This window comes from Vulpes lagopus, chromosome 17, assembly GCF_018345385.1.
Source record: "Vulpes lagopus strain Blue_001 chromosome 17, ASM1834538v1, whole genome shotgun sequence".
NCBI lineage: Eukaryota > Metazoa > Chordata > Mammalia > Carnivora > Canidae > Vulpes > Vulpes lagopus.
Window position 1 is genome coordinate 3,278,410 of NC_054840.1, and position 24,720 is coordinate 3,303,129.

The window sequence follows — 24,720 nt, forward strand, 5'->3', positions numbered from 1 at the left end:
TGATATGAAATTTATATTAGTTATATTATTATATTATAATGTTCTGTAACATTCCCTCCATTAAATTTGCAATATGCTTTGTTTTTAAGAAATATATTTAAATTGGCTAAAATAAATTACAATATCATTATGTAGTTCATATATTTATATTATATAGTGGACACAATGCTTATAGAAGACAAAAGCAAAATGTCAATCATAGTAGGTGCTGGTCTTTTATTACAATACCATGATCTGCTGCAGAGTATACAGATTTGAACAAATAAGAATGTAGAGGACTCCAGAGGAGAGGACAAAAATTCTTTGAAGAAAATGAGAGCTACGAGAGAAGGTCAAGGGAACCAAAACCAGTCTGTTAGGAAATTCTGAAGAATGTCTTAGAAATGTCTTAAGATATACTTTTTCTTTTATGAATTAAATAGGCAACTTCTCTTCTGAGAGATCATAATCCTCCCTTTTGTCTCCTTTCACACAAAAGGAATAAAAAAGAAAAAACATTCCTATCACCCATGTGAATCATTTCCTGACTTACACAGATAGTGAAATTATTTATCATCAGACATTCTCTGGTTAATATTTCTTTTTAAGATAATCATTTGCCTACAAATAAACTTATCAAAGATATGCACCTCCAGGGAAACTACTGTATCATTTTTTGGGTCTTCTCAAGCCTTTTCGATTCTAAAAGGTAACCAGTTCCTTTTCTGAATTATTAGCATAATAGGATTTCATAATATTCTAGGAAAATTAATAATTAAATGCTTAATTATACCTAAATGCTAGTGATGTTTTTTAAAGCTTTTATCTTAGCCATATTAGGAAAAATAAATTCACCTTCCATGATGTTTTTTGAAGCTTTTATCTTAGCCATATTAGGAAAAATAAATTCACCTTCCAAAGTTTATTCATGACAATGATTTTTGCTACTATTTGGGAAAATATGTATTTTACAATAAGTATCAAGGGAGGATGGTTAATCAAAATTAATAAATTTTCCCTATCCATTCTCATGTATGGACATTCCTTTTAAAATTTTGTATTATAGAAAACAGAGATTAAGCTTTGAAAAAATAATTTTGCTTATGCTGGGATCTTCATCCACTAGCATCTAGGCCTATCTTCAAGTCCTGCAACCATGAATAATTAAAAACTGATATTAAAATTGAGTAAATACTTTTTTTAAGTAGGCTTTTAAGTAGACACTGAGATCAAGAGTACATGCTCTACCACTGACTGAGCCAGCCAGGAGCCCCAAAATTGACAAAATGGTTTTAAATAATCTATAAGCACAAAAGGTAGGAAAGAAATTTTCAACTTAAAAATTTTTAACTCCAGCATATTTTCTAAACAGACTGGCATGGTTAATGATAAAACATAGTATAGGATAGTGTTAAGAGCCCTAATTCTAAAGCAAACTTCTTGGTTTAAGTTCTGACTCCTCCCCCTACTAGTATGTCCTTCCATGAGTTTACTTACCTTTCTGTATTTCAGCTTTCTCTGCGCCTCAGTTTCCTCATCTCTAGAATGGCCATAATAATAGTACCCGCACCTCGCAGGGTGGTTATGAAGATTATGTGAATTAATACGTGTAAAACAGGGCTTGGTGTCTACTAAAACTGTATAAGTTTTAGACCACGCTTTGCCTGGTCTCAAAACTTCACAAAATCTAATATTTTGATAACATATAATCAAATCATTTTAATATTACAAGAATAAAATCCCTTGATTATAGGCAAGACTGAATTCCAGTCCCTATGCACCAGTAGGGCCTTACATGATGTATAGAGCTGGCATACATTGTGAGTAGTCAGGTCTCATGCCCTATTAGTGGTTAAATATTTTGACTATTATCCTTGGTTATAGGGGGTAACTATCTTCCAAATAAAACTGGATTATCCTGGACCAGTATTTCTTACCTAAGTTCTATAGATCCCCTGGGGTTTTATCCTGGTATAGGATGAGGGTGGGGAAAGAAGAAAGCCGGAGTGGGTCTCAGGTCTTTATTTTATATACTGGAGTTAAATAAATGACTTCAGCTTAAAAAAAAAAAAAAAAAGTTTCTCATGGGCTTAAATTAAGCTGAAATTCACTCCACTGGAGGTTGTTTTGAAGATGTATTTTGCAGAAAATTTTTCAAGTACAGCAGTTTCTTTAAATACCCCCACTGCCCTTATGTTCTGATAAGACCAAATTCTAATTCCTTGGCCTTAGATCTGAGATTTTTCTACCATAAGACTACCATACTATCTATAAACTTTTGCTCTAAAGATAATTTCATATATATATGAAAGATAATTTCATTCATTTCATTCATTATCTTCATATATGAAGATAATTTCATATATATGTATATGTATATATGAAAAACCACTGTCAGCTGAACAGTGATTCAGACCAGAACTGATGTTTGGGATGCCTGGCAAGGTGGTAGTTAGGAGCTTCATAAGTGATGATATATTATTTTTTACTACAATATTTCATTGACTTTTTTCAATGAACTTTTAGGGTATTGTCGACTCTGTCTCTGTCTCTCAACAGAGAAAGCCGAGGCTTTAGCTAAGAAGGTGAATAGGTGTCCCAAGGTTGTACCACTAGGATTTGAGGCAGGCAGGCTTCCAGCTCGCTCCTCTGTCTTCCACGGAGAGAGCTGGGGGGAGGACTCCCAAAGATACTAATAAGGCAGAGCGAAAAGGCCTCCGTGATCACTTAAATGAGATATCCAAGCTCTTATGAGCTGTGAATTCATAACTTATCCCTCCTCCACTGAGGAAAACATAAGCTAAGACCCAAAGCTTGAATCTTGGGGAGATAAAGGTAATCATCTTCTAATAATTCTATAAATTATTCTCTCTTTTTCTGGCAAGTTGGCATATTTACAAGAGAAGTCTCTGTTAAATAATCTCACTTAAAATTGTCTTTAAAGCAAAGTATCTGTACCTTGTTTCCTCTTAAAAGAGGATGATGATTTTTTTTTTTCTTTTTTCTTTAAAGTAAGCTCTACGCCCACTGTGGGGCTCAAACTCAAAACACTGAGATCAAGAGTCACATTCTCCACTGACTGAGCCAGCCAGGTGCCCCAAGAGGATGATTTGATTACTATACCCATCATTCCACTGCTATCAACGAAAAGTAGCTTTAAATGATTACGTAAAATGTGTCAAGCATTGCATCTTTAAAATTTACCCCTTCGAAAAAAAAAAAAATTTACCCGTTCGTTTAATCTCTACACCATACTACTTTACAGATGAAGACATTTAAGCAAAAAAAAGTATGAAGTAATCTGATGGCCACAGATTTAAGAAGGGTTCACCTGGGATCCAAATCCTATTGAACATTCATTTGCCATATGTTTTTTCTTACTTGTTCCTGCTCCCAACTCCTCCCCTAACATAGATTATAATAAAAGAAATGCACGGACACACACAAATGCTCTGTGTACATAGTGGGATAAGTAATACACATGAATACAAAATTAAGCGAATATAAATAATGTGAAGAAAAAGCTGGATGGTTATACCAAGGAAGATTAATATGTAAGTATATATTCATATATGGAATCACATATATATGAAAACAGACAAATGTTAATAGTGGCTAAAACTAGATGATGAGATTACTTATTCCTTATATGTTTACCATTTTCAAATTTCCTTAATGAGCATATGTTACTTTTATAATTAGAGGAAAAGTTATTTTTTTTGAAAAATCCTATTCTTGTCACAAATATGTGTAAGTAATTTTTATTCCACCTTTGGCTCTTTCATGAATATTCTTCAATACTATATAACACAATTTTTTTTAATGGAGCCAAAATTTTATATTAACAAAAACTGCATTCTCTTTTTACATATCGATGTTACTAATTCATAGTCCTTATTAAAGCATAAAGAACAGATCCATTTATTCAAATTTAATGGATATACAAATGCTCACATATTTTAAAATACTTCATATTAGAGGTGTATATAAAATTTGAAAGGATCTAAAATTTGATAATATAAAAATACAACCAAACTCTGCTGTAGGATAACAGAAAGAAAAAATATATATATATATATATATATATATATATATATATATATTGGTTTCTACTCTTGGTTCCTGGCATAGAGCTCCTAAAACTTATAATTTTGTTAAGTGATAATAGCACAAGAATATCGTTTTTTTTTTTCTAATATTTGGTCTTTGGGGCTGGTTCCTGACACTCAAGTTCCTAAACCCCTTGGAAAGTCTTGGGTAATAGCAGTCAGTTTTTATTCTATGGGGAAATTCTTGCTGGGAGTCTGAATAGCTCCTGGATGGGGAGTTGGTCACTGGAAAGACTAAGCCCTGACGCGAAGCTTAGAATTTCAGCTCCTCCAACCCCTCATTCTCCAGAGAGCAGCGAAGGCCTAGAAACAGAGCTATTAACTGATCAGGCCTTCCTGACACAACAATTCCAAGGGTGTGGTGTTTGGATGGCTTTGGGCTTGGTGAGCACCTGGAGGAGCCAGGACAGCAGCGTGGCCCGAGGAAGCAAGAAGCTCCGGGCTCCTGGCCCAGTGCACCTCTCCCGTCCGGACGCCCAGCTGTATCCTTCACCATCTCCTTTATACTAAACTGGTAAATAGTGTGTGGATTGTTTTCCCAAGTTCTGCAAGCTGCTCTAGCAAGTTAATCAAACCTGAGGAGGGGTGGTGGGAACCTCTGATTGACAGCCCTGGGTGAGAAACACAGGTGATATACCCTGGACCTGGACTGGCACCGGAAGTGGGGGCCAGGGGGTAGGCTCCAGGTAGGTAATGTCAAAACCAAATTAAATCATAGGACACCCAGCTGGAGTCACGGAGAACTGCTTGAGATGGGGAAAACCCCACAGATCTGGTGTCAGAGGTGCTGTGAGTGTGGTGGTAACATGGAATCAAGGAGACACTCAGGACAGAATTTCCCCTACACATGCACCTAAGGGAAAATGACCTATCTGTAAACATATTCAGGTTTTAGAATTTTTAGAGCTAATTGTTAAATTCATTCCAACCCACCATCAAGGATCCACACTTTAACCTGCCACACTTTGGCATCCCTACTCTAGAGCTCGGCCGCTGTGCCTCACGGAGGACTTGCCCACTCCCTCCTCATACAGATGCTCCCCCGTCTTTCCCATTTTCTTTGCTTTCACTTCTTGTTCACCAAATGTCCAGCCTATCCACACCCTGACTGGTTATACCCAGAAGCAAAAGAAGAGACATAAGTGATGACAGTGGAAGAAAGAAGAATTTTTTTTTTTTTTTAACCTCAATCTTACTAGTATTTCCCCCAAATCCATACTATCACAGAGAGGAAACTAAAGAGGGAAGACAAAAAGGACAGGAGTGAAAAGAATGAAAAAAAAAAAAAAACATGGAGGAAGAGAAAAGTATTTTATACCTAATATTTCCAACTCAGAAAAGAAAAGGGAAGAGGATCAAAGTTTTGTGGCTACACTCAGAAGCCTTTAAAACCGTTACCACTTTTCCTGAGACTCTTATCCATTCACACCCGATAATAATGCAATCAGAGTCATGACACATTTATTTAAAACATGAATCAGAGTTGTTATTGAGGCAGGTGATGTTAACGGAGACACTGACATCTCAAATCACAGCTGCTTCTCTATGATAGCCACAGGGCAAAGCATCATTTCGGAAAACAGAGAAGTGTAGATTAAAGAGTAGGGGTGTATGTGTGGGTATGCGAGTGGGGGTGTGTGTGTGAGCGAGAGAGAGAAGAAAAACAAGAAATGCAGGGTATGGAAGCCCATGAGCAAAAAAAAACAAAAAAAAAAGCTATGGGCAAACACTATATAAATTAGGCTTAGGGGATTCCTGGGTGGCTCAGCGGTTGAGCGCCAGCCTTTGGTCCCGGCCCCGATCCTGGATTCCCAGGATCGAGTCCCGCATCGGGCTCCCTGCATGGAGCCTGCTTCTCCCTCTGCCTGTGTCTCTACTTCTCTGTGTGTGTGTCTCTCATGGATAGATAAATAAAATCTTAAAAAAAAAAATTAGGCTTTATATCTTCACTGCATATTCTATTAGGGAGCAGCTATAGGTGCAAATAGGCTCTTCCATCACCAGATTTTTGTTTAAGAGAGAGAGAGAGTATGTGTGTGAGAGAGTGGGGGAGGGAGGAGCAGAGGGAGAGAGAATCTTAAGCAGACTCCAGGCTCAGCATGGAGCCCAACACGGGGCTCAATTTCACGACATGAGGTCATGACCTGAGCCAAAATCAAGAGTCAGACACTTACCCCACTGAGCTACCCAGGCGCCCCACCTCCCTACGCTTTAATGCTACCAACAATTATCCACGAATGTGGATTAATGGGATTTTTAGGATTACAATTGTATAAAGCAACTGATTTTGTTGGCCATCTTTATCTGTATACAGATGTATGTTATTATATATATATATCTATATATATATAGATTTATGTTATATATATATGTTATATATATATATATATTATATATATATAATTTATCCATATGTCTAGCAATACTAAAGAAGCACAGTTCAAATCATTTGGTGTCCTCTTAAGATTTCTCAAATAGCCACCGGAAAAAGTGTCACCACGGGTATTAACACAGTTTGTTTTGTTCTAGTTCATACAAGTGTTGGTGTAGTGGCTGACTTAAGTCTGCAAATGACAGGGCTAGTTAACTGCCAGAGAAAAATCATTTCTCTAAAAATTGTATCGTTCAGCAATGTAGTTATCTTTAATATATATATATTTTTTGCATTCGGCAATTTAAAAAGTAACAGATTTTTTTAGATTATGGGGGACTTTTAAATCATTTTTCTTTAAATGACGGCAGGAACCACTGATATATCCTAGCACGTATGCAAATCTCTCCTCAAGAGTCTAGAACTGCTACTGGAGAGCCTGTACTATTTGCTTCTCAGCCTGATTCTACATCCTTCATGATGCAAACAGAGGCAGAGACGGGATTTGGAGGAGGAGAACACACACACACAGTTGGAGATGGGACCATAGGGAAGAATAAAGGGCTTAACTGGGAACAATGTGAAAGTTCGGCTTTTTAGGGGAAAAGGATAGTATCTGCTTTGTTTCTATAATCTTCCATCGCTCTTCAAAACTACTAAAGGGCTTTTATAAGTCAGACGTGAATATGCGTGTCAGGCAAAATTAAACCCCAATACAGAAGAACTGTCAAGTGCAATCATTAGGCAAGCTGCTTCCCATTGTGTGTTATCCTGGATCTCCTCTGAAGAGAAGCCATCATTTGTACAATTCAGTTGTTTTGTTCAATAAATATTTATTGAACACCTGTAGATTACAGGACTATCCTCAGCCCCGGGAATGCAAAGATGAAAACAACTGGCCTGGTCCCTGTCCACATGGAATTCAAAGTCTTTACTTTTACCTTTTTAGTCACAGTTTGATAATAGCGGGGGAAAAAAATCCAGAAGAACAATAAAATCCCTTGTCTACTCAGAAGCTTATCCTAGTCTGATTAAAACTTCAATTTGTTATTGTTGTTGTTGGTTACTTTTTTTTTTTTTTTAATCCTCTTTGGCCTGATAGTCCAATGTGCTGTCTACAAAATTGCCTACAATCGCACACGTGTGTACTCGACCTCCAGAATAGACTTGTCAGTTTGGACATTTTCTAGGCGGCTGCCTTAAGGTTTTGCTAACTTCCGCAGCTGGGAACCAGAATAAATCCCTAAATAAATGAAAGCAACCCCTGATGGACCCTCCAAAGACTCATGCCATACCCTAGAGTTCACCTGAAGTGAGAAACACATAACCTTGTTCTTAATATCTATTTGTTTTTATATCCTCATTGGGACAGAGGAAGGAATTTAAACATTCCAGTGTACCATAGTGAATTTCTGTAGGTTTCTAACAAGGATTTGCTATATTTCACTGAGGACTAGGCCATGATACACCATTTGATGATTGCACCCTGTTGGTGATTTGCCTCAGACAGAGAGTGGAATTCGAATATAGATAACGAAGCAATGGCATCCTACAGGGAACGGCAGATCTAACTGGCACCCAGACAGGGACTTGGTCTTATCTGTATCGCATTCATATAAGTTAAGATAAATAGTCATTTTCAGCTGAAGCGGTTGCTTTTACAATCAACAGTTTAGTCACTGACTCAAGGCAAACACATAAGAAATGGTAGTTGTCAGAGCGCTCTTTTGGAAACACAAGACAATACAATACTTATAAGAAGACACATGAGACAAATTGGGTTTGCATTAAAACAAATAATTGTGACTATGACTAAAATATGATGTATAGGCTCAATTGTTCCTAGTACTTTATAAACTGCAAGAAGAATGTCCTGCTAGAAATTATGAGCAAAAGCCATAAGGTAGTTTTAAGAGATTATGTCTCATTATGACTATTTTGCAAAATTCCTTTCAAATCATTCATCAAAGAAAAGCTGCCCTTATCATGCTTTCTAGAATTCTAATTACAAAAAATGGATCAAATTAAATATAAAAATATAGGATTACCTATGTCTATCGTATTTATACTACGCAATTGTATTAGTTTTCTATTGCTACATAACACATTACCACAGCTCAGCTGAAAAGAACACACATTTCTGGGTGCCCAGATGACTTAGTCGGTTAAGTGACTGACTCGGGCTTTCAGTTCAGGCCCTGATCTCAGGGTCGTGCGATCGAGCCCTGTGTCCAGCTCTGGGCTCAACACAGAGTCTGCTTGCGATTCTCTCCCTCATCGTCCTCCTCTGCCTCTCCCATCATCCATGCTCATATTTTCATCCCCTCACTCTCTCTCAAATAAATAAAATCTTTAAAAACCACAACAGCAAACACCACACATTTCTTATCTGTTTCCTTGGGCTGAGAGTCTGAGTTTTCCTTAGGTTGACTCTCCTCCACAGGGTCTCACACATCTGCAGTTAGGGTGTTAGACACGCTGAAGTTCTCATTTACAGTTAGAAGTTCTCTTCCAGGGATCCCTGGGTGGCGCAGCGGTTTGGCGCCTGCCTTTGGCCCAGGGCGCGATCCTGGAGACCCAGGATCGAGTCCCGCATTGGGCTCCCGGTGCATGGAGCCTGCTTCTCCCTCTGCCTGTGCCTCTGCCTCTCTCTCTCTCTCTCTCTCTCTCTCTGTGTGTGACTATCATAAATAAATAAAAAGTAAAAAAAAAAAAAAAAAAAGAAGTTCTCTTCCAAGTTTAGTCACCTTGTGGGCAGAATTTAGCTCCTTGTAGCTGTAGGACTGAGATCCCTGATTTTTTGTTAGTGGTCAACCAGAGCTGGATCTCAGCAACTAGAAGCGGCCCACATTTCCATACCACATAGCCCCCCACGGACAACCCCACATGGTTGTCTGCTAGCTTCTAGGACATCAGGAAAGCCTTTCCCTGATAACAATTTCCCATCCAGATAACACAGTATCATCACAGTTGGGACTGCTCTATCACCATTTGTTATATAAGGTTACCTAATCAAGGGGATGACTAGCTCATCCTATTTGAGGGCTCTGCCCATACTCAAGGGGAAAGGATTATTCAAGCTACTGTACACCAGGAGGCAGGAATCTGGGAGACCATCTTGGAATTTTTCTGTGTAATATGATTGGAAATTAGTATAGCCTGTACAGCTGCCCTTTAAAACTTCTTCCAATAAGGACTAGTGAAATTATTATTTATCCTAATAACAGTATTACTGTCATAATCAAAAATCATTATTATCCCCAATGAGTGAAGAAGATGGCAGAAGCATAAAGATCTCGAATCAGCGTCAGAGAGCTTAAAATCACTCAGGGAAGGCAGTGAGAACAGAATCCAGTATGCTGTTCACGAAACATGCTGTTTCCCTAGCTCTGTACTGTGGCACAATTCCTATATTAAGTAAAGGCAGATGGCAACCTGACGCTACTGTACCAGCTATGAAGGAAACTGGCAAATGATTTTCTTTCAAGTGGCAATTAATGTATCAAAACCAAATTCACTATAAAGCAAGTTTCAATAATTTCCCAAATTAGCAAAATTTCAAAAATTATGTTAATTTTGAAAATTGAAATGAATCTTTTTTTTTTAATCAGAAAGAGATTAAAACACTCACCAAAAAAAAGAAAAACCCCCAAACCCTACAAAACAAAACACAACACACGAGTAACTAGACACATCTGGTCACACCACAAAAATCACAAGAGCTACAATGGCAACATACCTTACACATTTTGCCTTCTTCTCTTTCCCTTCTACTCCCCCTACCCTACCAAATGCTATAATGATCAAGGGAAATACATGAATAGACTAAATAACTGTTCTCCAGTTGAACATGGTGCTTTCTGAATAGGTCAGCTCCATTTTCAAGTTCTCTAAAAATGGGGAAGATGAACAATATTATTGCTAAAGTATTCTCCAATTTAGTTCGGAAATTCTGTTATAATTAAAATCTAGATGATCACAAGTAAAACAGTAGGCCCTGGAAGCAGATTGAAAGTAAGAAAAAAATAACAATTGGGGTGATCCCCAATTATTTGTCCAGCCCTGTCCAGGAACTGTCACAATACTAGCTCATTTAACATCCTCACTAGCCAAAGGAAGCATTACCATCCTTATTTAACAGGTAAGGAAACCAAGGCACATTGAGGGTTCAGTGATTTACCTTGATTGAACAGCTGATAAGAACATTATACCTGAAAGGCCCCTGATAAAAGTTTAATTAACCAATGACTAAATTAACAAATGAATAAACAAATAAACAATGGCGAGCCAAAATTCAGAGAACACTCATCCTTCACATGCTATACAGTTAACTGGATAGTAAAAAGCTGGTATTTCAAGCTATTTCAGTGAAGTGATTTTATAAATAACCCTGGGAAACACCAGTAAGGCATGGGTATGGAATGGGCTGACATAATCATTGCTATGCCTTTAAAACAATGCTGCAGCAAATATGTGATAAAAATGTTTTCGTATGTTTCATTTTCTTCTTTGTGATTCAATCAATCAATTAGGCAAAACCGGTGAAAACCTTCATGGTGAAGTTAGGTCCATGGCAAACTAAATGCATCTTAATACTTATAAACCTGTGATACCTTCCCCCCCCCCCCACCCCCGATGTTTCACTACAGATAAATCCACCTGAGGTCAAATTTACTTGGATACAGGTCCTACCATTCCTACTTAGGCTTTGGAAATACAAAATTAAACCTTAAATGAGCTCTTCAACCAGGCAAAAGATATATGTACTCAGTAACATTTTTTCCTACACACATAATTGCATAAATTTTTAAAATGTACATGTCTTTATAACAAATACCAATTAGAGCTATAACATTAATCTTATATAAAAATAGCTATCTATAAAAAACCTTGATATAAACACAAGCAGCTCATTGAAATCAGATACTGTCTTCAATTTTTTTAAGATTGACTAAATCTTATGGTCAATTTTATCTCAATATTTTAAAAGAATAATTCTTCTAAAGCAACTGTTTAATTTACTCTTCTTTCGTGAAGTCCAAATAAAATTGACCAGAGAGTGTTAAATTTAGACTCAAAGTGTGGCTTTTTTTTTTTTTAATCAAGTAATTCCCTCTTGAAGATGTATTCTATAATAGGCATAGAACTATAATTTTTGCCCTCAAGATATTTACAACTTTGTAATGAAGATAAAACAAGTATGTAAATGACTATAATACAAAACAGTGCTATGAGGGAGGTTGAAAAACAATGCAATGGGCTTTCTCAGGGTAAGTAAGTGCAGTTCCCCACCAGTTCAAAATAACATCCTCTTATTCATTCAACAAAAAACTCTTGGTTGGTAATGGTATAGTGTCCTCCCCCAAATTCCTATGTTAAAGTACTAACACCCAGAATTTTTGAACATAAATAACTGTCTTTGGAGATAGGAGCTTTCAAGAGGCAATGAAGTGCAAATGAGGTCACATGGGTGGGCCTTAATCCTATATGACTGGCATCCTTGTAAGAGGAGGAAGGGACATCAGCAACACATGTGCAGAGGGAAAAGGCTGGAGGAGGACACGCTGAGAAGACAGCCATTTGCAAACTACGGAGAGAGGCCTCAGAAGAAACCAGCCCTACTGGCACCTTGATCTTGGTCTTCCAGATTCTAAGAAAACAAATTCAAGCAGCTTAAACCACCCATTCCGTGTTGTTTTGTTATGACAGTTCTCGCCAACTGGTATGCTCTGCCTCATAGGAAAAAAAAAATAGTAGCTAAATTGAATAGACCAAAAGACAATAAATCTTGAGCCACGGATTATATTTTCCCCTGTAGGATTTATTCACAGTACTGAACAAGTCTCTAGATTAGGTGTCATATGCATAAGCACTAGGGGGCTAGGAAGATAAATGAGGGAAAAGTGTCTGGGATTAATAAAATAGGGAGTGATGGGGACTGTTGACACCTGGGGACTTCATCACTAGGACAAAGATGCTGATGCTACTCAACTTAAAATATTACCTAGTCTGTCTAGATATGAACTCAGCGCTTGTCAACTGCAAAGGCCTAGATCTGTTTCCTCCTGTAAACCCTCTACTAAATAATCTCTAAAGTCCCTTCCATCTTCAGCTTTTTCAAAGTCTGCAAATAGAGGACAAATTAAGCATTCCCAAGAAAATCGTAGACTGGTATTACAAACCACTTATAATCCACAGTTTAATCAAATTATTTTCTAGAAATTAATTAACTCTTGAAATTAATTAATATTGAATGGCATGAAAAAAAAAATCAGGAGCTTTTCAATAATAACATGCTACCCTTGATAGCAGACCTCAGTTTCATAGTTTCTGACTCATTGAAGCAGTTATCATTATCCCCGCTTTACAAATTAGTAAACCTGGATGACCCAAGTTCTTCAAACACAAATGGCTTGAGATTGAGTATGTGGAAGGCTCTCGAAAGAGCACTGGCACTGGAGTTAGTCTCTGCTCTGACATTCACTAATTTCATGACTTTTACGAAAACAATTCAGCAACGCTTATCCTCGCTGAGCCTTTGTTTATTCGGTATAAAATAAAGATGAACATGCGTCTCATAGGTTTGTTGGAAGGACTGTGAGAAAACACACACAGAACAACCTCTCTCAAAGCTTAGCTAAGAAGAAAACTCAAAACCGGGAAGCCTAGCAGCAGCAATGGTCATGGCAGGAAACAGCACCAACGATGCAGGTAGAAACATGCCTATCACATCTCAGGAAATATTCAGAGCCCCTCTCAATCTGTACCCATGCTATTAAGAAGAAATCGAAATCTGAAATTTCCTCTTTCCTCAATCTGCTTCTCAGCATATATCCCCTACTTTGGTGAATGGCAACATGGCCCCCCAGGTGACGAAGGTGACTAAGCTACAAACAGGAGGACTTATTTAGCCCCATCCTTCCTCTCACCCACGTCTCTCCTTACCCCCACACATTAGTCTGTCATTGAAATCTACTGAGGGTCACTCAGGTATCTCAGTGGTTGAGCGTCTGCCTTTGGCTCAGGTCGTAGTCCCAGGGCTCTGGGATCGAGTCCCACATTGGGCCCCCTGTATGGAGCCTGCTTCTCCCTCTGCCTGTGTCTCTCATGAATAAATAAATAAAATCTAAAAAGAAAAAAGAAAGAAAGAAACCTATTGAGTTTCTTTCTGGAATTCATTCACTCCCCTTCCCCTTCATTTCCACTGCTTCTGCATTACCTTTGGCCAGGTTAATCAATGGCTTCCTAATTAGTCTTCTGGTATTCATTTATTCTCTCTCCTGCCACCTTCCAAACCTGTATTCCATTTTCCTGCTGCACTAAACAAACAAAAATGCTGAATATAAGCCTCTTGTACTTAAACTTCACTAGACCATAACACTGTTGTTTGTAGTGAAGTCCAAACTCCTCTGAAATGGCTGTGTGTCTCGGTGGGGAAGAGCACAGACTTGAGTCATTGGCAGTAAGTTCAGGTTCCAGTTCAGCCATGTGATAGTTGTTAGAGAACTCTACTGTTTCTCCAATCAGATTAAGTTCTTTCAGAAACTAAATCTTGCCCTGTATGATATGCCCAGGGTCATTCCTGGTGCCCTGCACAAAGATGGCAAAAACGTTTGCCCAATGAATGAATGAGAAGATCAGACACTACACCTCCACAGACCTAGTAAAGTTGGAGCTGAGAGGTCCCTGGTCCATAGATGTCCACCCCCTACTCCACTCATGAGGTTCTCTCTCCAAGAAACGGATTTGAAAAACTAAACTCTCCTAGTGAGGATGACTGTATCTACCAACTAGATGGATATTCTAAGGTCCAGTTCAAGATGCTAACATGCAAAGGACAACACAGCTATACTCCACATTCTCAGACCAAGCCTGCTTGTATGATCTGTCCTCTGAAGTAAGCAGATCAAACACAGTAGAGCACTCATTCATTTATTAATAAATATTCTTTGAGCATTACAATGTGCCAAATTGATTTAACTTAGAGAAAGTTACAATTCCTGCCCTCAGTTTGCTGCTACCTTGAGAAGAGAAAATAATGAATCACAAAAGGAAATGCTGACGCTAAAAATGTGATAAGTACCATAAAGGCGGGGGGGGGGGGGGGAAGAAAGCTGCAACAGATACCGTAAGATGCGGACCTAATTTTAGGCAATGTTTTCAGGAAAATACTCCCTGGGGCTGTGTCAATAAATATAAGAAAATGAAGAAGGGGATACATTTCACCATCTTTGGAATATAAATGAGAATTTTAAGATCACCATGAAGAGAGAAATGTTTACTCTGGAATTGCCTTTATATTTTTTAATAATAATATCAATCTAACCCCCAATGTCTTCTGGACTGTGATCTCCTGGAAGATGTGCTGATAGATCTAATTCTAAATTGCCTGAGTGACTACTCTGAAAATGCCTGTTGACTGAACATGTGAGAAAGGGTTAAAAGTAATGAGACAAGATAACTATGTATGATTCAGACCACGCCATAGCAGTCACTTAAATTAAGAGGTTAGCATGCTCATTAACCAATCTGAAGAACCATTAGCAATGGAAAATAAAGAGAGTGGAAATAAGTATTGAGGAACAACATATTACAATTAAATTAATGGGGTTTAGGGAGGATCCATGAAAGTTCCCACAGCTTTTGCCTCTTCTTTATAATGTCATGATTCTAATTTACCTCATTTATATTAATGAATGGAGGATTGCACAACTATTAGCATGATTGAAAATTACACTAATGCTCAGTAAATCTACCTCTAATTATTATGATTAATGAGAAGTTGATCATCTTGGACCAGATTAACAACCTAAGGCAACTGAAATAGAGCAAAAGAGCTTTTTCTTGCTAACCCAGGTCTTTAGTCTTTTTTATTTAATGAAATCCTTAGCAATCCACTCAGCAATGTTATATACTAATTCACTATAAACATCCATTTACATAGATTTACATAGATTATATTTTAACATTTACGTATTTATTTGAAATAATTATTTCTGAGTATATTAAAATGTGTCTTATGGCTTGGGTTAAGCAGTGTTAATGCTCCAGTATGAAACTGAGTAATAAAACCAGTCATATATTTTTTTCTCTCTCTACCTGGTTACAAGTCATTTGTTTCAGGGTTATTTCCTCCAAAAGAGAAATTATCCATCTTTGTAGTCATCAGAATTAATAATTAAGACATTAAGAGGCATAAATCTCAGTGATTAACTTATTTAAATATTGCTACTTTACAAAAAATTTTTCAAGTGATAAAAAGACACGATAGAAAAAAATTTATTTTAATCAGCTCAATATCTGACTGCCTTTTTTGAGTAGAACAGGGGACGGTTTTTAAGTACTTTCCCTTAATTCTAACTGTATTAAGGCTGCAATATGGTATCAATGCCTTATGTTTTGGTCTAACTTATTTTCTATCATTGGCTACTGATAGGTGTCCATGTAAACAAACCCATAGTCAATGCTAGACTCTTGGAGCACAGTGGCCTAGGATGTATACTTTGACATATAATATGCTCATATAATGAGCAAAAAGCCACCGAGTAATTTTTCTGTGAACTTAAGGGCTTTTAATGATGCACAGAAAATTTACGTTAACGTGGCCTTTAAGTCCTGAAAACGTGGTTCCATCTCAAAGTTGTATTTACTCTGTTATTATCAAGAGTTTCATACTGTATTATGTGATCTTAAGTTATAATCAATCAATTTAAATACACTGATGTTATTTTCCCAGGCCTGTCAATCATCTAAAAATTCTTAAATTAACTCACAAAATATACGCAAGACAAAATGTCCTCCTCTTCATGGAGATTTTGAGATTAATGGGAGAGACAGAGTAAAGAGTTATAAGAATGAAGAGTGTTACATAAAGGAACAAGCAAGTGCCTTGCTTGTATGTAACAGGAAACCTAATACAGGAAATCAGGAAAGGCATCTCTGAGAAAATGACACTTAGGAGGAGAGCCTAGCGGATAGAACTGTTGATAGCAGTTTAGTATATCCTATAAGGAAGAGCTAGGACCCTGGGAACCAAAATGAAGTTTATCACTGGGTATAAATTCAAAGAAAAAAGCTATGCAACATAATGGGAAGACTTGGAGCTTAGGAACCCCACAGACCAATGTTAGGGTTTACCTTTACCAGGTCCTACGTTGTATAAGCTTTGGGTAATTATGTGTCTCCCTGTTTTATGTGTCACAAAAGTGGAAATGAAACACACCACATAGGATGGCTATAAGGATTTTAGGAGCCCATATATATTTATATATGCCTGACACAATAGTAGGCCCTCAAAGAATGTTAATATTATACAGTGACCCAAAATTCTGTGTTCCCACAAAGTCACAAAAGGAAATATGGGGAGCATGTCATGGAAGTGCTTTTGATGTGAATCTAAATGACTTCCAAAATGAGTTAGAGAAATAGGTTGTGGATTCACTCAAACCTGTGTCAGTTCACTCTCCAGCCATTCATTAGTTGTATAGCCTTGGCAGGTTACTTTATCCGCTTTGAGCTTCGGTTTCCTCATCTGTGAGACCGGCTACTATAGCGCCAGAGAGAGGGTGAATGGACAAATGGGTAAGAATGGATAAAGGAGAATGGGAGATACAGATGTCCAGTTATAGAATGAACAAATCACAGGAATAAAAGGTCAAGCATAACCATACAACGACACTGTAATAGCTTCATGGTGACAGATGGTAGCCACACTTGTGGTGAGCACATCATAACATAAGCTGGCTCACTACGCTGTACACCTAAAACTACTATGATGTTGTGTGTAACTATACTCAAATTAAAAAAAAAAATAAATGAATAAATTAAAAATAGTGCAAAGTCACAGCACTAGACTGGAATAAGACAGGAAGGCCAAACTCATGGGAGTGTTTCCAACCAATAGTGAAAAGCTCAGTCAAGTCTACTGTTTGTATTACTGTAGCGGTAATGACAATAACAGCAGCAGAGTAATCATCTCTGGCATATTATTTATATATATAAAGTAGGAGGTGGGAAATAAGGTTGGGAGAACAAATCATGAGAAAAGGGCATCAAAATTAAAAAATTAAGCGTTCCAAATAGAAGTGTAAAAACACTCCAGTGGTTCAGATACACTATTGGATGGTCAAGGGAAATTGAAAAGTAGATTTGGGAGAAAGTATCAAAAATATCTTTCATGGGCAGCCTGGGTGGCTCAGCAGTTTAGCACCACTTTCAGCTCAGGGTGTGATCCTGGAGACCAGGGACTGAGTCCCATGTCGGGCTCCCTGCATGGAGCCTGCTGCTCCATCTGCCTATGTCTCTGCCTCTCTCTCTCTCTCTCTCTCTCTCTCTCTCTCTGTGTGTGTGTGTGTCTCTCATAGATAAATAAATAAAATCTTAAAAAAAAAATCTATTCATGAGAGACTTATGACTGACCGGCTGATCGGTGACATCTAAAGATTGGTAACTGATTATTACATAGGGTACGTGTCATCTGTTGCTACATAACAACTACTTCAAAGTTTGGTGCCTTAACCAACCCGTTTGGTGTATCCATAATCCTGCAGGTTAGCTGGTCTGTGGTAAGAAGGGAGTTTCCTCTGCTGGTCTCGCCTGGGGTCACAGATGACTTTCAGTCATCAGTTGGTTCACCTGGGGCTGGATTGCCCAAAATGGTCCCCTGGCACATCTGGAAGATGGTAGCAGCTATCAGCAAGATCTCTCTCCAAGAGTCTCTCCTCCTTGGGAGAGGAGCTGAGGCTTCATCACATGTGGTCTCAGAAAGGCCAGAAAATGACAACAAAAGCTTCAAGGTCTCTTGAGGCCTCAGCTCAGAGCTTCTGAACTATCGTCACTACCACATTCTGTCGCTCAGAGTGAATTACAAGGCCAGCCTGAATTAGGGGGGCAATGAAATGGACTGTTTTCTTGGGAGAAGGGCAGGAAAGACACACTAAAAGAGAGTACATACAGGCTTAAGAGAAATTTCTACGAGGAAATTCGCCAGCTAGTATCTGCTACCCTCTCATGTTTAAGGCACTACCCAAGGTTTGATGTCCTGAGAGACTTGGCCTTACTCCATTCATGTTTGTTCTCTGTAGACGGTCGAACCACTACCTCAATGGATCTCATCCATTACTCTTCACCAGGATCATCAGGGAGCTTCAGAAAAGGGATCTCGACCTTCTACTGCCTCCGTAATCTGATGTAACACACCAGGCATATGGCCTAGATATTGCTCTTTCGTGTCTTTTAGAAATTCTCTTGTTGATGCTAACGAAGGGTCATGATTGAGAACCACTGCATCTAATGTGTTCCAATTCTTTTTAAATATAAATATTAGTGTACTTCATGAGCTCCTTTCCTTACTTTCAAAATATTACTATTATTTTATTTCTCTGATCCCTTTGGACTATCATTTCTCATTCTTTATAGGAATGATTCATATGTATATGGTTGCTTCTCTAATCCTACACACACACACACACACACACACACACTGAGCGTATGATGACACCCCCAATCCATGACTTCAGGGCTAGTGATTCCCAGACTATGACTTTCATTCTTTTTTTAAGATTTTATTTTTAAGTGTCTCTATATCCAATGAGGGCCTCAAACTCACAACCCCAAGATGAAGAATGACATGCTCTACCAAATGAGCCAGCCAGGTGCCCCTCTCCTTTGCAGAACTTCATATGATCTCCATTTTTTAACCGACTCTGAAACTTTAGACTTAGACATTCCTGGTGCCTACAGGGCACCTACAGATACATGTTACTCAGGTACCACAAATTGTGTGTGTATTAAGCCAAACTAATCTTTCCCCTCATTGTTTGTCCCTTTTCTATCCAGTTTCTCATTGAATGTTACCACCATCATGTAAAAATGATGTAAAAATCCCATTTGTCATTCTAGGTACCTCCCTATCCCTTTGTCTCTATATTCCAGTCAAGATATTTTTCCTTTCTTAATGGCCCTCATCCTCCTTAGATCACCTTTTCCCACTGCTAATGCTTTAACTGAGACCATCATCACGTCTCACGACCACGGCTTCCTTGACAGTGTCCCTGAGTCTATCTGGATATGCCCTATTTTAAACGATCTCCATACAACCGCTGGAAGATCCATTCTAAAATACAAAACAGATCATTAAAATACAAAACGTACTGCCCAGTGGAAAATATTTCATTACTTGTTGTGGTTGGAGACACAGTTTAAGGCCATATTACGACAGGCCCCGGGATTAAAATCTAAGCATTTGGCCTTCAAGATCAAGAGGAAAGTGTTTGGCCGGCCTAGGACTTTAATTTACAAAAAAAGTCTTTTGAGAAGACTGATGTGGCAGTGGCAGGAAAACCTGGGGGGAGGAAGACCAGTTGGGTGACTACTGTCATAACTCAGGCACACGGTAACAATGGTCTGGCCTAAAACTGTCATGATCCCACAGATCTGCTGACTGGACTCACTTGTATTTATGACCCCGGATCTCAGATGGGTACTCAGCAAAGCCAGGCGGGCCTACTAAACCTTCCAGAGTAAATTCATCGTCCTACGTTCCAACCTAACATACATCTTACATCCCAGTACCTTCCTCCTTACCTTTCATTCTTTACTGCTATACTCACCTACTGCTTCTTCCCAAAAATAGTCATATCAGAAAATAGATTATATAAGAATTACCCCGTTTTCCTTCCATAAACCTTTCTCCTCCACCTGTCTCTGCACCTGCCATGCTCTACCCTCCCTCTGATTTCTGTGAAGGCAGCGTCCCCGCTCCTTCCTTCTTGTAGGAATCCCTCCCCTCCCCACACGAAGCCTAATCAAGACCTCCGGGAAGTATCCTCTTTTTCACCTTTCTGTTGATTTCCTGTTCCCTTAAACACAAACGAGGTCTTAACATTGCCCTTAAATAAAGAAAATCCACCTTCAGTCCACACCGCATTTCAGTTATTATATCCTCTCTTTGCTACCCTTCTCAAGAGAAAACTCTCAACCCAATTACATACAACTGAAATTACCCTCTTACCACGGAGGTGCTGGTCTAAAGTATGTCCACAAATTCTTTGACATTTGTTTCGAAAGGTGGAACATAAACTTCTTTAGGAATCCCCGTCTCGATACACATCTAATGAACAGAAAACAGCAAAAGTGATACTACCTAATTTCTGAGAATGAGTCCTAACAGGTATCACATTTGATGTCTCTCCTTTTGATCTCCTGCTCGGTGGGAAAACCTGCTACCGTATTGGGACCAGCCCTGTGGAAAGGCTTGAGTGCAAGGACGCGAAGCGGGCTGCCAACAGCCAGCGAGGAACTGAGACCGCCCACCAGGAGCCCTGTAACCGAGCTGTCTGTCGGGCATACTGCAGCCCCATCCAAAGTCCTAAAAAAAAAAAAAAAAAAAAAAAAAAGTCCTAACTGCTCATTCATGAGACCCTGAGCCAGAACTCGCCAACTAAATATGTCTGAATTTCCAGTTCGTAGGAATGATGAGATAATAAATGGGCCACTGGGCCTTGGAATTTTTTATTATTATTATCTTAGCAAAAATATCCAATTCTTTTTCACCCCAATCCGATTAGTTATCCGTAGTCACCGCTCCAACAAGATGGTTCTTATATACTAAATTAAATCGCTTAATATGTACAAAGCACTTAGAATAGCTTCTGGGGCGAAGTGCTGAGTGGGTTTCTGCTGCTAAGCGTGGTGCTGCATCTGTTACTGTAAGTAGCAGTGGGAACGCACGGGTCACTGAGGACCACCATCTCGCAACACCCACTGGTGGATTCCCTGTCCTCGTCCTTGCTACCTCTTACAGCACAAGCTACTCTCCTCTTACCATAAAGTTCCTCCCTCCCCCAATCCTCTGTGGCTTCCCAGTACGATCGTACCTCATGGCCTTTTATATGTACTACCCTGCCCCGCCAGGCTTATAAATGCTGAAATGTCCATGCATCTGTCCTGTTGTCTCTTATTATTATTTTCGTTGACATCATCTCCCTCGGTGACTGTATCCAGTAGCAGAGCTTTATGGACCAGTGTTTTTCCTCCCACCAATTCTTTATCTCCAGCCCTGATCTCTCTCCTCAGCTCTGGGTATGTTTATTTCCTTCTCAACATTCCCATGAGAATCTATCAGGCTTTTTCAATTTAGCACGTCCACGTAAGAACTCTTGATTTTCTGCACACTTTTATCTTGTGTCTCCCACCACTCAACTGTAAGCTCTATGAATTCAGGAAGTTTTTCATCCTAGGCACTAGGTTCTGAAGAATCTGTGCTTACAATAGTGCCAGGCACATGGCAGGCACAGTAGGAATTTATATAAATGAATAAATATTTCACTATATATGAGAAAGAATGGGTCGGATCTTTTTAAACATTCTGAAAAATGTAAATAAATAACTATAAACTTTACCTTTTAAATAAGTTTGAATTCTACTTAAAAATCTCATAAAGATAGGGTTTTTGGGTTTTTTTGTTTTTGTTTTTGGGAAGATTGAAACAACGTATAAAATCCTATATGGGGCACCTGGGTGGCTCAGCGGTTGAGCATCTGCCTTTGGCTCAGGGCGTGACCCCGGGGTCCTGGAATCAAGTCCCACATCGGGCTCCCTGCACGGAGCCCGTTTCTCCCTCTGCCTGTGTCTCTGACTCTCTCAGTGTGTCTCTCATGAATAAATAAATAAAATCTTTAAAAAAATTCTTTCTCTCTCTTCTCCCTCCTCCTTTACCCTTTCCCCTGCTTGCTTGCATGCTTTGTCTCACTCTCTCAGTCAGTGCAGCAGCAGCTCTCTATCTCAGGGTTGTAAATTTAAGCCCCACACTGGATGTAGAGATTACTTAAAAAAGCATTTTTAAAAAACTGTGAAATTTCTATCTTTTCTAAATACTATGTTTTTATCTTTTGATTGTCTAACATTTTGCTGAGCTCTTAATATGTGCCAAGCAACACATACGTCATGTGATAGAAAGATAAAAAATGCTGAGTTCTCGCTGGCTAACACCACCATGACGGACATAATCAGAGACAGATGTGAAAGCAATGTCTAAGGCCATATTTTGGGGATAAGGGTGACAGGTCCACTAACTACGCCAAATGAGTCTGGCAAGGCTTCCCAGAGTTACACTGCACCTCACAGGGTGTAGTAACCACCAGGTTGTTAGAAGGTTCAAAAGAATTAAAAATGCATCCAATCTGGCAATCTTTCAATGTTTTCTGTCTTTTTTTTCTATTTAAATAAAACTCTCAGCCCAGCTATAAAGTTCTCATGTATTCATGCCAATATCCTTGAAACAAATTCCTGGTTCTTTTCTGAAACTATCACTAGTGTCATGTGACTAAAGTATTTATATTAATCCCATAAATGTTCCCCATGAGTTATTCCTTAAAGTCACTGCTTTGATTTTCCCTTTTTATATCTAGGTCACATGAAACACACACTTTCCAATATCTCCAGTTGCTGAGTATCGGTGATTTAAGCCAGATAATATGCTAAGCTTGACATCACCAGAGTCATATAAAGAGAATATATTAGGCCAAGGAAAGCTAACACTTTCTCTTAGCCCACTCAACTATGAAACAAACACTCCTGAAATCATTTTACTTTTGACTATTGAGCATCAAGTCCCCTGTAACCAAGGCAACGGGTTTCAGCTCCCAGTTTAACAGACAAAAGGCAATTATCTGACTCAGGTAAGGGTCCATCCTCGGCCCCCTTGTCAACGAATGCATCCGCGCCTTCACCTTCCTTTAGCTTCTGTGCATCCGTAACTTACATCACAAGTCTCTTCTGCCTCCTGTGCTCTGTGGTCTTTACAGGCAAAGCTTCTTCCATACTTGAGCAAACTGTGTAAGGGGAGCTTTCAGAAACGACATGTCATGGACTCTACAAACAGTGAAGGCCGCAAACAATAATTTGGTGTTAAAACAGCTGGGAAGAGTGTCCTAAACACAATCCAAGAATTTCTGAGCAGCTTAGCTAGGTGGGTCTGGCTCCTGATACCTCGGAAGTTTTAGTCAAGCTATTGGTTGAGCTGCCATCAGGGGAAGGTTCAGCTGAGGCCCCGGGATCCTCTTCTAAACTTACTGTCACGTCCGCTGGCGAGAAGTGTCGCTTCTAAACCATAGGGCCTTCTCCATCGAGCTGCTGATGACACGGCAGCTGGCTTTCCCAAGAGTGAACAATCCGGGAGAGGCCGAGGTAGAGAGGTAGTGCATGCACCTGAGACAAAGTCCCAGCGTCTTTCATGACCTCGTGTCAGAAGCGACGTACATCATACACCACACGGCCCACCCTGTTACGCTGTTGTAGGATGACATACAGGACCTCAGTACTGAAAGGCGAGACCTGTGGGTCCAGGTATGTTGTGAGAACGAGATAAGTAATACGTGCAACACGTGCAAAGCCATGACTGGCTCATAATAAAGGTCATGAAAATTATATCATCATCAACATCATCATCAGAGGTAAAGTTTGGATGAAATTCTCTGTGAGATGGGGCGAAACCCTGAAAGATATCCTCTCACGCCCCAAATGTTCACTAATGCACAGAAATGTAATCCTAGTATTGCCACTAATTATAGGACACGAGTTTGGTATTTAATTTTCACTTCACCTTCTCATCTTGAAGATAGGAGGCAAGAATTATTATTTTTTTAAAAATATTTGTGAAACCATCACCACCATCAAAATACTGAACATATCCAATACTATTTATTCTTAATTCTTTTAGAATTGTATTTATTTATTCATGAGAGGCAGAGAGAGAGAGAGAGAGAGACAGAGACCCAGGCAGAAGGAGAAGCAGGCTCCCTGCGGGGAGCCCGACGTGGGACTCAATCCCAGAACCCCGGGGTCACATCCTGGTCCAAAGGCAGACGCTCAACCACTGACCCACCGAGGCATCCCGATACTAGAATTAAAACAAAACCTATGCTATTGCCTTTAATTCAATTAACCAATAATTCTGTCATTTTTTTTTTCTTTCCCCTGTTTAATGTTTCAGGAATATAGGGAAAACATTTTTTTCTCCTCAACCCACTCCATATTTTTAATCAAGCTGTTATCATTTCCAGGGTTCTCTTGGAATTCCTATTTCACAATTGCTTTTTAAGTGACATTACAAGGAATCCACAGGCTCTTTCTTTCTCAATTTTACAGACAAAAAATATACTTTAAGTTAGGTATTTATGTAAGAGACCTTTCCGTTTTCATTACAGAAAACAATTTCCATGATAACTTCCTTACTTCTCCAGGATATTTGTTTATCCCCAT

At 39.0% G+C, this 24,720-nt stretch overlaps 1 protein-coding gene across 8 annotated transcripts in view; it reads right to left on the minus strand.

Moving 5' to 3' along the window:
• The window catches only part of NAALADL2 (N-acetylated alpha-linked acidic dipeptidase like 2), a 1,267,271-nt gene that overhangs the window by 764,358 nt on the left and 478,193 nt on the right, over positions 1–24,720 (minus strand). The window contains exon 1 of one of the 8 annotated variants that reach the window (XM_041732049.1): positions 20,471–20,787. The exons of the other annotated variants lie outside the window; for them this stretch is intronic. The gene's annotated coding sequence lies outside the window, so the exon portion shown is untranslated. Of the gene's footprint in view, positions 1–20,470; positions 20,788–24,720 lie in introns of those variants that run through there. 8 annotated transcript variants of the gene reach the window in all.